The 14,871-nt window shown below is 39.0% G+C and overlaps 1 protein-coding gene across 49 annotated transcripts in view; it reads left to right on the forward strand.

Moving 5' to 3' along the window:
* The window catches only part of PTPRD (protein tyrosine phosphatase receptor type D), a 1,767,834-nt gene that overhangs the window by 1,224,979 nt on the left and 527,984 nt on the right, over positions 1–14,871 (forward strand). Inside the window, exon 1 of one of the 49 annotated variants that reach the window (XM_078384991.1) lies at positions 1,507–2,795. The exons of the other annotated variants lie outside the window; for them this stretch is intronic. The gene's annotated coding sequence lies outside the window, so the exon portion shown is untranslated. Of the gene's footprint in view, positions 1–1,506; positions 2,796–14,871 lie in introns of those variants that run through there. 49 annotated transcript variants of the gene reach the window in all.

The following is a 14,871-nucleotide window of genomic DNA, read 5'->3' on the forward strand; positions in this document are numbered from 1 at the left end:
AGGAAGAAGATCCATGTTTTCCTGTTTGGATCATAAGCTCACACTGAGCAAAAAATAAAAATAAAAAAAAAAGCAAAGTGGCACCTTGAAGGGTAACCGTTATATTTTAATGCGAGCTTTTGTGGATAAGTGTGTCTGATGAACAACAGAAGCTCACATTGAGCTCTAAACAATTAATCTTTAAGGTGCCACTCCATTGTTTTTTATTTTGTTTTTGTTTGGATGTGCTCGCACAGACTAACATGGCTACTTCTTTGAAAATCACACACAACAATGAGTGAAGCACATGGAGAAGCCCCAGGTTCGTTCTGTGGCTAAGCTGCTGCAGAACTGGGTCATCACTGAAGCAACAACAATGCAACCGTACAGGATTACTGCCTGGAAGAAATCTGCATAACATTTGGACTTCGACCTTGAGGAATCAGCCTTGTATCTACTGGGAAATGCATCCTATAATAGATTGTTGGATCTATGAGGCTTGTGAGGCATGGAGCAATCTTCCTTTTGCCTTTTGTTTTAAATGCCATTGTAAAAATACATATAGCAGCCTCGGATAACAGTTTCTTTTTGGAAATCTGGAAATTGTAAGAAAGAGTAAATTACAGTTATTTAACTTTATATTACCAATTTAAAAAATTCAGTTGATATGGACATCTAAAATAGATGGCACTACATGCACACGTTATGTAAACAGATAGCAAAGGGAGCAATTGTCTAGCAGTAGGCAGCCTTCAAGTTGCACTGGATTCCACAGCAAGAGATTGCTAACGCGGGGATTCAGGGTGCTGACTGAGGCTCTCCGGTGGTCTCGCTGCCTTCTCTTTTGAGCAACTTGAGATGTGTATTCCGCTTCCAAAAATAAAATAGAGGACTCCACAAAACGGCATTTGAGTTGAAGCAAGCCGAACACCTGCACCGAACTCTAATCTCCCTTCCTTTTTTCTGCCTCTCTTCAGTATGCCAAGTTAAAAAAAAAGAGAGAGAAATCTCACAGGTCGCCGTGTCTGTTCCCGGGGAGTCGGGGGCAAGCTGTAATGAGGCTGATAGCAGGATTTTGCAAATTCACTGGAGAAGGCGGGGAAAAGGCGGAGTGTAATAGAGCCCCAGCTCAGCGGATTGTATTTGAAAGTGTGCCTCTCTCTTGAGGTACAACACGGGGCGCGTTTGCTCGCCGCTGTGAAAACATGTAATATCTGTGTGAGACAAAAGCGGTGGGAGGAGAGAAGCGAGAGGTGTTTTCCTGGCGGGTGTAGTGGGGACTTGGCGGGGAGTGACGTCACCAGTTCTCTACAGATGCGCGCGCGCACCCGGGCGCGCGCTGTCGCTTCCTCGCGCTCTCCCTCTCCCCAAGAGCGGCACCTTCCCCGTTTCTCGCGCGCCCCAGTGTGCGGCGCGTGTGCCGTTCTTGGTGTTGCCCTCCGGCAGTTTATGGGCCAGGTTATGGCGACGCGGGGGGGGGGTTTGGAGCAGCGGGCGGGTGGGCCAGTCGGGCTGAGGGGCTCTCCCGCTCCACCTCCCTCCCTGGTCTAAGCAGCCGGGTGTTGCAACAAGCGTCTGCTATATAACACTATCGGGGAACCACACAAATCCTGTGATCAGCACTTCATAAGCGGATTTAACAGTAACAGACATTAAAAAAAACCACCACCACCAAAACCCAGGAAGGGAAAGAGAGCGAGCGACAGACAGACAGACAGACAGACAGTGGGAAGAGCATCCCTGCGACTTTCTCCCGCGGGAAGTCGGGCCGGCAGCCCGCCGTCGCCTCTTGGGGCAGAGAGGAGACTCCCCCCCCTCCAGGGGCTTCCGTCGCTTCCTCTGCCTATCTTAATTTTTCCCCCCTCCAGGATTGGCATTCCACTCTGGGAATTGGTGCCGTTATTATAACTGTTACTATTATTACTATTGCTATTATCATCATTATTGCTATTCTTAGGAACAGGTGGCGAAGCGAGAAAGTGGCTTTCTATTTGTAGCTAAAGGATGGACTAAATCTAGAGTGGCAAAAGGGGGGGGAGGCGGGAAGAGAAGGAGAAGAAGAGAGCGAGAGGAGGAGGGGAGAGAGAGAGAGAGAGAGAGAGAGAGAGAGAAGGGGGGGAAGAGAAGAGGCGAGCGGAGAGAGCGCCGGGAGCAGCAGCAGCAGCAAGAAGAAGAAGAAGCAGCAGCAGCACAAGCGAGCAGGGAGGAGGAGGAGGAGAAGCGAGCGAGCGCGCGAGCAAGCAAGCAGGGGAGCCCGGCTGCCAGGGGAGTTGGGCCGGCCGCTCTTTTTATCTCCGTGGACGTCGCCGCCGACCCCTCGGACTCTTTTTCTCCTCAGAGAGGCCGCTCGACACTTTCTCGCTTCCGACTGTCTGGAAGAGGAGCGACTCCCGAGAACCGCGGACAGAAAGCCTCCGACCCACCGACCGACCGACCGACGGGGGTGGGGGGATGGTGGTGGTGATGGTGGAAGTGGCGGTGGGTTCCCGGCTGGAAGCCGGTGGCTGGGCTTTGGATTAAAACTGGGCGCCCGACAGACCAGCGACGGGAGCAGGAGAAGGAGGAAGAAGAGGAGGAGGAGGAGGAGGAGCTGGCCTTGAGGGTGGGTGGCAGCAAGAGCGGCAGGGGAGAGAATAATCACCACAATAATAGTGATACCGGCACAAGCAGGAGGACGAGGAGGAGGAGGAAGAAGAGGAAGAGGAAGCAAGCCGGAGAAGAAAGCGCCCGGGGTTGTGACGGGCGGGAAGGCGGACTTGGTCGGCGGCGGCGCTGGTGGCGGCGGTGATGGGACTGAGGGCTGCCAGCATGACCAGGTAATTGTCTTTGCTGCTGCTGCCTCCGCTCCTGACCCATTTCTTTCTTTTAGCCTCTGCTTGCTCCTTCTCTCTGCTCGTCTCTCTCTGTGTGTGTATGTGTATGAGAGAGAGAGAGAGCCATGCGTGATATCTCCGCTATTCTCCCCCCCACCCCTCCCCTCCCGCTCTCGAAGTAGCCTTGGGGGTCTCATCTCCAGTCTGGGGAGAACTGACAAGAAGGGGAAATTGGGAAGCTTTGAGGTAGGCAGGACTGGGGTTGCCTTGACTGGTGCCCAGAATAAGATCAGTCCATACCTTGTGTACTCTTTCTTTCTTTCTCTCTCTGTGCGTGCGTGCGTGTAGGAACGGGAAGGGACAGGAGGACATATAAATCGCAAAAGAAGGGCTCTTGTTTATGCTTGGGTCGGCTTGTGCCCTGAGAACAATAGACATTATTTTATTCTTCATCCTGGGAAGACAAGAAAAATCAAAGACCCCAGTAGCTGCCATACATACTCTTGAGTTGAAGTGGGGAGGGGAGGACTCTGTATCTATCAGCAATCCTGATCATGGATTTCTAGAGACGGGCCACCTTCCTTCCTCATGCCTCCAAGGAAGGAATCCTTGTGTTAAAATTATTGTTATTTTTAAATGATCCAAGAAAAGAACGTTTGCTAGTGGATTTGCTGGATTTGAAACCTCTGGTATATTTTGTTAGCTCACTTACTTGGTCAGAGTTCTCCTGGTAAAAAGCGGCTGTTACCTCGCTTCAGCTTTCATTCATTTCTAGGTAGTTTCCTAACACTTGTTAAGGTTTTGGTTGTCTATTTCACTTCTTCCTACCCTCCCCACCTGCCTTTTAAGTAGCAACCACTGCAAAGCCTTTTCCACTCTGCTGTTCTGGCTGGTGTTACTTTTGTTTCTCTACGGGGGTTTTACAGAAGTGTGCTATGCCATCATCATTCATTCATTCATTCTTCCGTGATTTTGTATATTTTGCAAGCCATTGGAAAGTTCATTTATCAGCGTTCTCTGTACAGAAACAGAAATTTAATATGGTTTGAAGAGAGTGCTCACATCAGAAGTGAATATTTTTTCTTCTTCAGTATTTCTAGGGTGTTGTAATGTTTCATCCTGGCATGAACCATTTACATTTTGGAGAGTGAGTGGCTGTTTTTGTTTTTTGTTTTGGTAATTTTATAACTTCAGAAATAATGTAGGAAGCTCAGATGGGGACCTCTCTGTCAGGTGCTTTTATCTCCTTTGGTTAGGAATAACTAGCTAGTTTTCCTTTTCAAACAAGGGCTTTCTCCTGCTTGACATTAAAATTATTATGCAAACAATTCAAATTGACAGGAAATCTTTTTTTTTCTTGTGTCTTATAAAAACTTAGAATGTTTGCTGCTCTGTGTCTAATGTAAATGGAACTTGAGATGGGTTTTCAAGAGTTTTTGATCTGCTGGGAAAGAATATGGTTTCAGCACTGCAACAGTGTAACTTCAAACAGAAATTGGAGAAATATATACAGCATCCTGAAAATAACCAGTAACATGTAGCTACTTTTAAAGAAGGCTGCTTATTGTTTCATTACAATGTCCTTAAAGTAAATCTCAGAAAATATACTATACTGTACAGCTATTTCAGATGTGAAATTGATAGTCTGGTCAGCGCTATAAGTTCAGCTGTCAGATTTTTCCCTAGTAAAATGCTGGAAACATCAGATATGTTCTCTACAAGATGTGTTTAAGAATCACGTTTTTACCAAGAGGGAGACAGGTGTTTTTACAAAGAGAGAGACAATAGTATGCTTTCACTTGGATATAATATATAAGTACTTTCAATTTAATGTGATACCTGATTTGTACACATCTTCTTTAAGTACTAATGTCACTGAGAAATTGTGGCTTATTATGCTTTGTCAGGAATAGCACTTACAAAGATGTGTTGCTGAGATTTTGATATTTCAAGCTGTTGTTTTTCAAAATCACCTTTTTATTTCCCCAACATCAGTGTTTTTAATTGCTGCTGAATAGTGATGCAAGTCAATCATTCTGTTGTGGCTGTTAAATAACTAGTTATGCCCATACACAGTGATAGAACTCTCTCTCTCTCTCTCTCTCTCTCTCTCTCTCTCTCTCTCTCTCTCTCTCTCTCTGACTTTTATACATACATTGCCTAATTTTCTGTGGAAGGATTCTATGTAGATGTGAGTTTGCATTTAGAAATCTCAGTAAAATCTCATTCTCTCTCTCTCTTTAAAAAGGGCCACATTCAGATTCTACACTTGAATTGTGTTAATGGTAGAACTTTGTAAGCTGAAAAGTAGGGAAGTACCCCTTTGTCTGCTACTGTGAGTGCAGAACCACTAGGGGCCTGTATAAACTGCTCTTGCAAAGCAAATTCCGTTATATAGCATACTCTCCTGCTTTCGCTAGAAGGACATTTTTCTGTTGATACTCAGTGCTATAAATGATAACCTGTTATTCATTATGAATTGGCTAGGCCGTTGGTCTTCTAATGAATAATTTTTGTTCTGTCTCCCACTGGGAATTTTAAGTGGGGTATTGAGAATACCATTGCTTCTCTGTAGTTTATGAACGATACTGTTTGTGATCATCTTGACTAAATTGGGATCTTGATATATTTCATTTTTGTTCTGTGGCTAACACTATATAAGACAGTGTTTTTTTCCCTCCTCTCTAAAGAAGTAGCATGAGGTTAAGCAGAAGATTCATGGTTATGCTAAAATTGGCGCTGTTTGCCAAATACTAATGTAGAGGTTAAAAATGAGCTGAAGAACATTACCCTAAACAAGCATGATCCCTTTGTGGATTGAATGTATATTTAAACTACCATTGTAAAGTACAGAGATTCCGGAGTTATCTCTGGAGTGTAGTCAGCATTTATTGTATCTGGGATGAAGGTGCGTTACACAGTTTTGAACATTTGCACTGACTTGAAGTGAAGCAACCATGACATTCAAGACAGAAACCAAGACAATAAGGCTAAGCAGTCTCTGTTCATTTTCATTTTTTCGAGATTGACAAGGCAGACCATTTGTACTGGAGAACAGCTGAAATATTTGCGTATTGAATTCCTTTCAAACTGGACAGGTAGCTGATTTATTAAGCTATTTTAAAAGCATTTACTAAAATTAACTCAGGAGTCTGTAGGATTCCCCAGTGAGAATACAACATTAACGTATTATCTGTGTGATTTTTTTTAAGAATATGGTTTAAAACTACTAGGTGTGATATGAGTCATAATTTTTCTTAGGAATTTTGGTATTGTACCAAATTGGAAAGGTAAGAAATAGGTATCACTGCGGAGGCAAAAATGATAGCACAGTTTCATGTTTCTTATATTACTACAGTGACAAAAGCCCATCTGAAATACATTTTCTTAAGTCCATATTGTGCACTATGTAAAAATGTTTCGCCCAACTTGAGTTTGTCTCTCCAAATGTAAAAAAAGCAGATAGTAACACATTAGCAGCTTGTAATATTTTGAGTACTAATTCTACTTAAAGCATTCTTGACAAGTGAGATGATTAATAAGCTTTACTCTTTTTTATGACTTCAGTTTTTAAGCAATGATTATTTCCTTGGAGGGAAAAATAGTCTCTATTTCATATGATCATGACGTTGAAAGTGTCCGCATACTAGATTGTACTGTCTTTATCAAATTATTTTACTACCTCTCCAACTCTGCTTCTGGCAAAACCTAACATACTTACAATTGAAAATAAACTTAGAACTTTCATAGGTTATGGGGTGTGGGTTCTTCATTTATTTGGATTTGGTGTTACAGGAATCTCCCTATAAATGTGTAGTAGTAACTGACAGCCTGGAGGTGAATCCATGCTTAAAATATTCTTTCATATACAGTACCATCAGTGATTTACCAAGTCAGAGCAAAGGCGAAGGAAATATTTTCTCTATGATCTACTAAACTGAGAGCTCCTGTACAACACATTGACTGAGGAAATCTGATGATGTAGAAGAATATTATTGAAGAGTGTTTTGCCTTCGAATTAATTTCCAGCAAGCTTTATTTGTTGTTAGAGCTGTACTCCATTTATAGGGGTCCTGTGTCTACCTCATCTCTAACTTTGTGGAAGGTATATTTATTAGAAACATATTGTCTCCATGATAATACCATACTGTTCTGACTGAACATTGACATCTCTCATTAAATTATAGACATCATGAAAGCTTTTGCGTAAAGACAATATCTGTAAATTCCATGTTGTTGTTTTTTAAAATCAGAATATGTGTGGGAAAGTACTGTTATGAAAAAATAGTTTTTTAAATCTCCGTTTGGTGATTATTTGGCATATGTAAAAAATCATACGTGTAAATTGATCTCCGTTATATCCAGAATTAGAATGACAGAATTAGGAGAGTCATCTATGGGCCATCTGGTCCAACTCATGCCCTGAGGCGGGATATTTCATACTTAATGTACGCCTAACAGATGCCTGCCCAACCTTTTCTTGGATGCCTCTAGGGAAAAAAAAGATTCCACAACTTCCCCAGTCAGATTAGAAAAGTGTCTTAGTATGTAAATAGTGTTTCGTATTGTATTCAGAAACAGTATGTGTTGATATCCCACCTTGCATGCCATTGCATAAATATCATCAAAAATATAAGATTTTTAAAGATAAAAGAGTAAATAGTAAGTGTAAATGAATAAAACAATTAATATATGCATTATTTTATAACATTGGCATTAGATCAGTACCTACTTTTTTTTTTACAGAGATCGCCTCTTAAAAATGGTATTTGCGTTCATAAACTTGCAAAATATAACAGCTTTCAGAGTGCATTTTTTCCTTTATCAGTTCAGTAAAATGATGGGACTTTTGATTTTAGAAATGCCTGGATTGATTCTTACATTGCATTTGTGCTTGTTTAAGCAGAAATCATTGGTTTGATAGTCATATTGATAGTTAATACTTAAATTCTGGTTTGGACAACAAGAAATTCTATTTCTTTGCAGACAAAGCAGACACAGATCTTTTAAACAGCAGCCCAGTGTACACTCACATCACATGGTTAAAGTCATTTCGTACATATTTTGTCAATAAATAATGTATTCCACGTATTATATGAAGTAGAGCAAGAAAATGTGGCAATCCCCAAGATGTGTCCTTTAAAGCTTTGAGAGACATGTTTCGAACTTCAGTGGTGTGTATAATATGATTTTGTAGTTGGCCAAACCTACTATCTTCTCACGCTAACTGATGGCTGTGTCTTGTTAAAAGATTTCAGATAAGCAAGGAGCTAGTCCCACTGCTGTAGAAGGGCTTTATTGTTGGTTCAGCGTATTTGTTACTGTCCATTCTCCTTTCATTATTATCAGTTAGACAGCAATCTCTTATTGTTTCTTTCGTTTTTTAATGAATATTTAGACTTTGGGCCATGGAAGCATTTTCTATCTTTATCTGGGCACAGTGTGAATGGGCTTGCAAAATTTGGAGAAACTGGGCATAATCCATTATCCGCTGAAATCAATAAGAGTTAAAGGCATTTAACAGTGCAATTTATAATCCAGCCTTACAGTGCTCATTCTGAAATAAGTTGCACTGCAATGTGCAGTTTCATGTTTTTAACTTGGCAGCATTAAAATATTTGTTTTGAATGATTTGAAATATAAATACTGTACTAGGTTTAAAAAAATAATGCAGATCAAAATTAAGAGCAGAAATTAAAATTGAAGTTTCTTGGATTCATTTTTTTATTGTTTGAATAACTCAAATTAAGCTTTGAAAGCTACTTAACTGTTGTCCAGTGCAGCTGTCCTTCCCTGAAAGATTAAGTTTCAGGAGCAATGATGGATGTTGGATGCCTGTAGCCAGTTGTGGGGTTTGCTCTGAGGTCAGTAGTACTGATGGAAGATAGGAATTTACAGCCTTCTGTTTCAGTGCCAGCTGAACCAGTGGCATTTCTCAGAGGGGGAAAAGGATTAGACTAGACACATGCAATGCTAAGCTAATATTCCTGTCTAGTTCAGAAAGCCATTTATTTTGCATGTAAAAAGACATATACTTGTGGCTATTATGACTATTCCCTCCCCCAGTAGCTACATAGTCATTTTTCCAATTCATGTTGCTAAGTTTAATATAGATTTTATAGGTATAGTTTCAACAGAGTATTGAGTTTTAGATTTTTAAAATCCTTTATTCTAATGCAATTCCAATTGTTAATGTTTAAAAATTTGCAGTAAAACATATTACTCGTCAAAATCATGTAATATGTTCATTATAATTATTCAGGAAACGTTCATTAAGTCAGTATCTTAAAGTAGTACAAATTGTAGTTTTTTAACAGATCAACATATACAATCCATATTACAATGGGTTGTAATGATTTTCTGTGAATTTATTGTTATTTGAAACATTATTGTTTGTTGACATTTGAAATTGATTGGCATCATTTAATAAATGGTAGGAACTGCTGAAAGCAAGAGTCTCTACATTAAGGAGAAATGTCAGTCTTTGACAGGTTGTTTCTTAACCTCCCATAAGGAATGAAATCAGGGAGATTTCTTTAAAGCAACATCTTGAAAAGTTTAGTCCATCAAGGATACCAATACAGAATGATATCAAGTAAATGTACATTCTGTGTCATTGGGCAATTCAGCATATTTTGTGTGTGTGTGTGTGTGTGTGTGTGTGTGTGGTGCCTGCGTGCGTGTGCGTGCACATTTTAAAGTTGCGGAAAACTGCAGTCAGTTAATCTGTATGTATGTGGTCTAGCCAACCGGGGCCAAGTTCCAGGTTTACGTGCCTCCCTGTAAAGTGCCCTTTGATGGTTTATCTCTCCTTTTATTGCCCTCCGTCATTTTCTGCCAGTGATGTGGTATAGGGGCTTGATTATTGGCACAGGGCAACTAAACCATGTGGCGCTTTAATTGCCCCCAGTGCCTCTGGTTGAATTACAGTTTTTAGGCCATTGCAGGTTTTTTTATGTAAGCAGCTTTGAATCACCGTTTAAATTTTCTACAGAGCTCCAAAGTGACATAGAATTGATTTTAATTATTATGGTGGGTGGTTCACAAACCACTTGACATCGAGGGTTTGGGTTCATATCGGAGCCCAAGGACGCTATGTGCTGATGGCACCTCTGACCAAGACATGTTCTTACTGCAACATTGTGCTTCCAAATACAGCACTTTATTCCCCCCCCCAAGAGTTAATGGGAATTACAACAAAATATGCATTAACGAGAACTGATAGTGCACATTCAAGACACTGCTGTGGTAAAAGTTCATCTGTTCTTGCTCTTGTTCTGCCCGGATATTAGGGTTCAGATGTGCTTCTGTTTGTTGCTTGTTTCTGTCTTGTATCCTTTTGTCTTACTATTGAGATACTTTATTATAAATGTTGGTGCTGTAAACCTGCTTCGAGGGGAGTGCCTGCTCCTGCCCCTTTCGTCATTGTGTGTTCTTCATGGAAGCAACACCAGATTCAAAGAGGAGTAAGATTTCTGCTTGTGTAGGCTATGTGTGTAGATTTTCAAGGGTCTTCCCTTGTTTGTAGAGCCTATATGTGTGCAGGAATCTCCTCTTCAGATCCAACACTAAAACAGTAAAGAATGGAGTGATGGAGGGGCACGTTCAAGTGTATTAACAGTGATGCCTTTTATGATGCTTGAATAGAGCTTCAGTGACCCTGGTTCTCTGGGAAAAAAAGTAAGGAAATGCATTGTTTATATATAAATAGCACACTCAGTTATACATAGGCTCAAAAGAAGTCTCTGGGCCAATGAACAGCTGTATTTAGAGATGTTCATATTTTTTGTCAGAAAACCAGAATTTCATCCATTTAAAAATTGACTTTGATATTCCTAGTGTTCTGTCAAGGAGTACATTAAAGGATGGTGTGTGAAATTGTGAAGGCCTTATTTTAGTTCATCTGTGCTTATAGTGGCAATCTGACTCCTTTCTATAATTTCTAACTAATTCTGATGTGGAAATACTGTTTTAAAATGCTGGTAGAAGAGGCTGTATTTTCAGCTATATGGCAAAATGTGCAAATGACAGATAATTTACTTTCAGTTCATTTTTTGATAACTTAAATGTTTACAATGTTTATTTTCAGGACAGAATGTACTGTACTTGAACTTTTAAAAATATGAATGAGGTAAAAGGTGAAATGGGTGCATTTCTTTCCACTATTTACTGTAAATTTGTAGTCCCTGAAACATATGCCCATGCTTCTATTCATCTGTCTACTTTGTTGTCTTCCTGAAGATGCATGGGATGACATACCACTATTTTTAAAATGATAAAATTATGTAATTCACTGGCAGAAGCATCTGCATCAGAGGAAACAGCCATTTTACACCTTCAGAGTCTCTTCAAGAGGGTCGGGGACTTCTCTGCCACAGAATTTGAATGTTCAAGGACATATATGGACCCTGTTTGTCTTTAAGTTTAATAGAAAATTGGTGTAACTATTATTGTTTAAACATTTATTTAGATATTATGTGACCTGACCTGCAAAGTTTTAAATATTGACTATTCCTTTCCTTTTTAATAATATATGAGCTGATTTGAATAAAGCAATAGGTCTGTTGTTATACTTTTGTTGAGGATATATTTTGCCTTACTCTAATTGGTAATGCCAAGTTTGTTCTTATTTCATTTTTTGTAGGTTATCCACCACATGTCAGAGAGGTTCACTAGGGTGTCTCACACCTTTAATTGAAAGGACAAGCCTGCACAACCTTTAACACAGGCTTTCTTTGTCTTCAAAATGTTAATTAATGATTGACATAAACAGCTGTAGAAAGATGGGATCATTTTAAATGTATAAGAGTATCCTCCAGGTTCTCTCTCATTTTTGTAGTACATTTAAATTGATCTTAGTCAATTCACAAAGATCTGGAAGAAATGAAGAATGAATGAGAAGTAGATACTAAACATTGGTCATCCCCTGGGACATGGAGAACATGGACTTTTTTGGAATAACGGTGAGGAACTTGTGGCCCTCAGATATTGTTGATCTGAACTTCCCAGACAGTGTAGAAGATGGCAGTGGTTGGTAGTACTGTTGTTTCAGTCCAATATCTTCAGGACCCCACATATGCCATCTCTTTAAAAAATTGCAGGGCTCAATATGTGTGAGACAAATGTTCCAAATTGGGGAAGTTCTGCATGTTATATTATATGTAGGAAACACAGATGTTGCAATGGTATTATCTGAACATATGAATTTATCCACACATTGTATACTTGCCACAGAAAACATTAAGGTAGCATCAGTATTTCTTAAATTGTAATATGAGAAGTTGATTTGATAATCACATCTCAAAGTTTGCTTAAAATGTCCTATCTCAAGTCCTGGCTTTCTGGTAATAATAAATAACAAGAGTTACAATGTGTGTATGTGTAAATATGAGCTTATTTGCCTGATACATAGTAATTACAGTAAGATTTCTGTTGTAATTTGTAGTGTACAGTACTGTGCAACACATCACAAATGTTATTGGCTTGTCTGTTTATTTATTTTAATCTTGTTTTCAATGTATTTCAGGAGTCTAGTCTGATGGCTTGGGTGAAGCTGGTATACTAGCTTGCCTAAAGCCACCCAGTGAGCTCATGTTACACACATAATTTGAACCAGGAATTTCCTAATTCTTAGCTCGACCTTTCAGCTACTTATTCAACACTATCTTAAAATATGATATGTCCATAGATGCAGAAAAATTATTTTGCTACAAACCTGGTTGGTGACATTTTTGTGTAAATAGATAGAACCCATTATATGCTATAATAAACAGAGGTGCCCGAGTCTAGCATAAGGATGATTAAGCCAAAATCCCTGCAGTTATGTTACATTACACTGTTTTGCAAGATTATGGAAGCAGTTGTAGAACTAGTTACAGAAACTGATGTGCATTTTGATATATAGCTATTGGCCTAAGTTTAGTGGATATGACCCTTGTAGTAGGTCTGGAAATGTCCAAGTGCTAACACCAGTGGCCCGTGCACTGATACCACAATGTCATTGGATAAAGGCCAGTACTGGATCAAAATGTAGGCTTATGCAGCTGTACTGGTATAAGCAGAATTTTCGGTTCTTTCTCTCCATGACGTCTTCTCTAACCTCCCCACCCCCCCACCCGCAAGCTGCATTCAGGGGATCAAGGAATCTTGCTATCTCTGATATGTGGTTATATGATTTGGTATTTTTCCTGGTAGCACATTGTATCATGTGAAGCCAAACTGTTATGACAATGTATAGATAATTATTTTTTAAAAGTAATAAATTAGTTTCATAGTCTTACATTATAATTTAATGTAGATTGTGCCTTTTTATTGTATATAATTGTTTTATCATATAATCCAGCAGTTTAATTAAAAATTCTTTTGTTTTGTATAATTTGTTTAATATGATGACTATAAAAATGTCTCCTTAAACGTGCTCATTTAGAAGATGAGTGAAATATTTTTATTCAAAATCTTAATGATATTGTCATGGACTTGCGGGCCCAAGTATTTCAAGCAAACAATAGGATGAATTTACATTTGTTTTTACATATTTTAGTAATAAAAGGTTCTAATATGATCATTATAGAATAAAGAATAAATAAATACTATGCAGTAAAATGTGACACTAGTCTCGTACAGTACTGTATTAGCATAGACGTTTTGTTGTGAAATTTCTCTGTACTAGTGCCAGAGTGGGTTGTGTTCTCTCCTTTAACAAGCTTTCCTCTTAATGTCCATGGTGGGTGCAATATAGGAACGTACTTGTTAGTGGATGCACTCATAAAAATGGTGGGAGGGAAGTGAAGATTTACTTCATTTCTCTGTCAAGTCAGCCATTTTATTTACATAGCAATTTTGGAACTTCCCCTATAACTATTATGGACATTGTGTACTGTGCTGTGTTTCATTCTTGCAAGTAAATCCAATATCTACAAAGGTTAATTAGTCTAGAAAAGGTAATATTGGCTGCTATTGTCACACTAATGACCTGAAAAATATTGTGTGGGAATGAATAACACTTATTTTTAATTTGTAAAATGGTTTTCACTTGTTGATAGAAAATGAAATAGCTTTATTTTGCTATACGGTGACCCATGAGTAAATTGTATTTCAAAGTGTGGGATTGTGTCCACCTTGTCACATGATAGGAATGAAACTTTCCAAAATTAATGACATGTTTCATATGAATGGCGGCTCATGTGGGCAGTTTGTGAATAAATTAAAATATAGTCACTTTGAATATTCATAGAAAGTGTGAGATAATAGTAACAAAATTAATTTGAGATAATGAAAACCTTTCTACTTTCTTGGAGCATCATAGAAAAAGGTGACCAATCCTAGTGAAACAGACTGAATTGGCTCAAAAGACCTCATCAGGCTACCGAGACTCACATATTTTCATGTTTGGTGGTGACTAGACCAGTTGGTCTTGCTGTGGAATGTGCTCTCATGTGCACCTTGTATGTTTGTCTAGCAGCTCCTCATAACATTGTGAGTAAACTCTGATTTGGAAAACCTTTTTGTCAGTGTTGATTTTCTTAGTGAGAAGTTGTCCGCTAAATGACTAGGGAACTAACTCTTTGTTACCCTAAAAACCCATAGTTCAAGTGATTCTCAGTTAACTACAATGGCATAATCAGAGCTAATTTCATCTTTTGTGCCTAGGATTTTCATTACCTGAAGGATGAATTACAGTATCTTCCTGAAAGTACATCAGTGTGTATACATTAGGATAAAGCAGCAAAGAGCTTCTATAGTGTGCTGATAGTGAGAGCCACATAAATAATTTAAATTATTTTAATCAGGACGATCATCCTTACTCTAGAGTTGCTACACTGGCTTTATCACAAGTATGTGGTATTCACTGCTTTTGGCTCATGTATTATTTTAATTAAAATTACAGAGTTACGTAGTTAAAAAGTCATTTTTAATGTGTGCTGAAATATAGATCACATTTCCAATTTTTATGAAAGGTGTGATGGTATTGATTTTCTTTACACTTGTCACTGTCGAGAACTTATTTCTCCGCATTTATATTTGTGAATATGAGTTGTGCATTTTCGTACTGAAATCTAGCAGATTCTTTCTGCATAGT

Source organism: Pogona vitticeps, chromosome 2 (genome assembly GCF_051106095.1).
Source record: "Pogona vitticeps strain Pit_001003342236 chromosome 2, PviZW2.1, whole genome shotgun sequence".
NCBI lineage: Eukaryota > Metazoa > Chordata > Lepidosauria > Squamata > Agamidae > Pogona > Pogona vitticeps.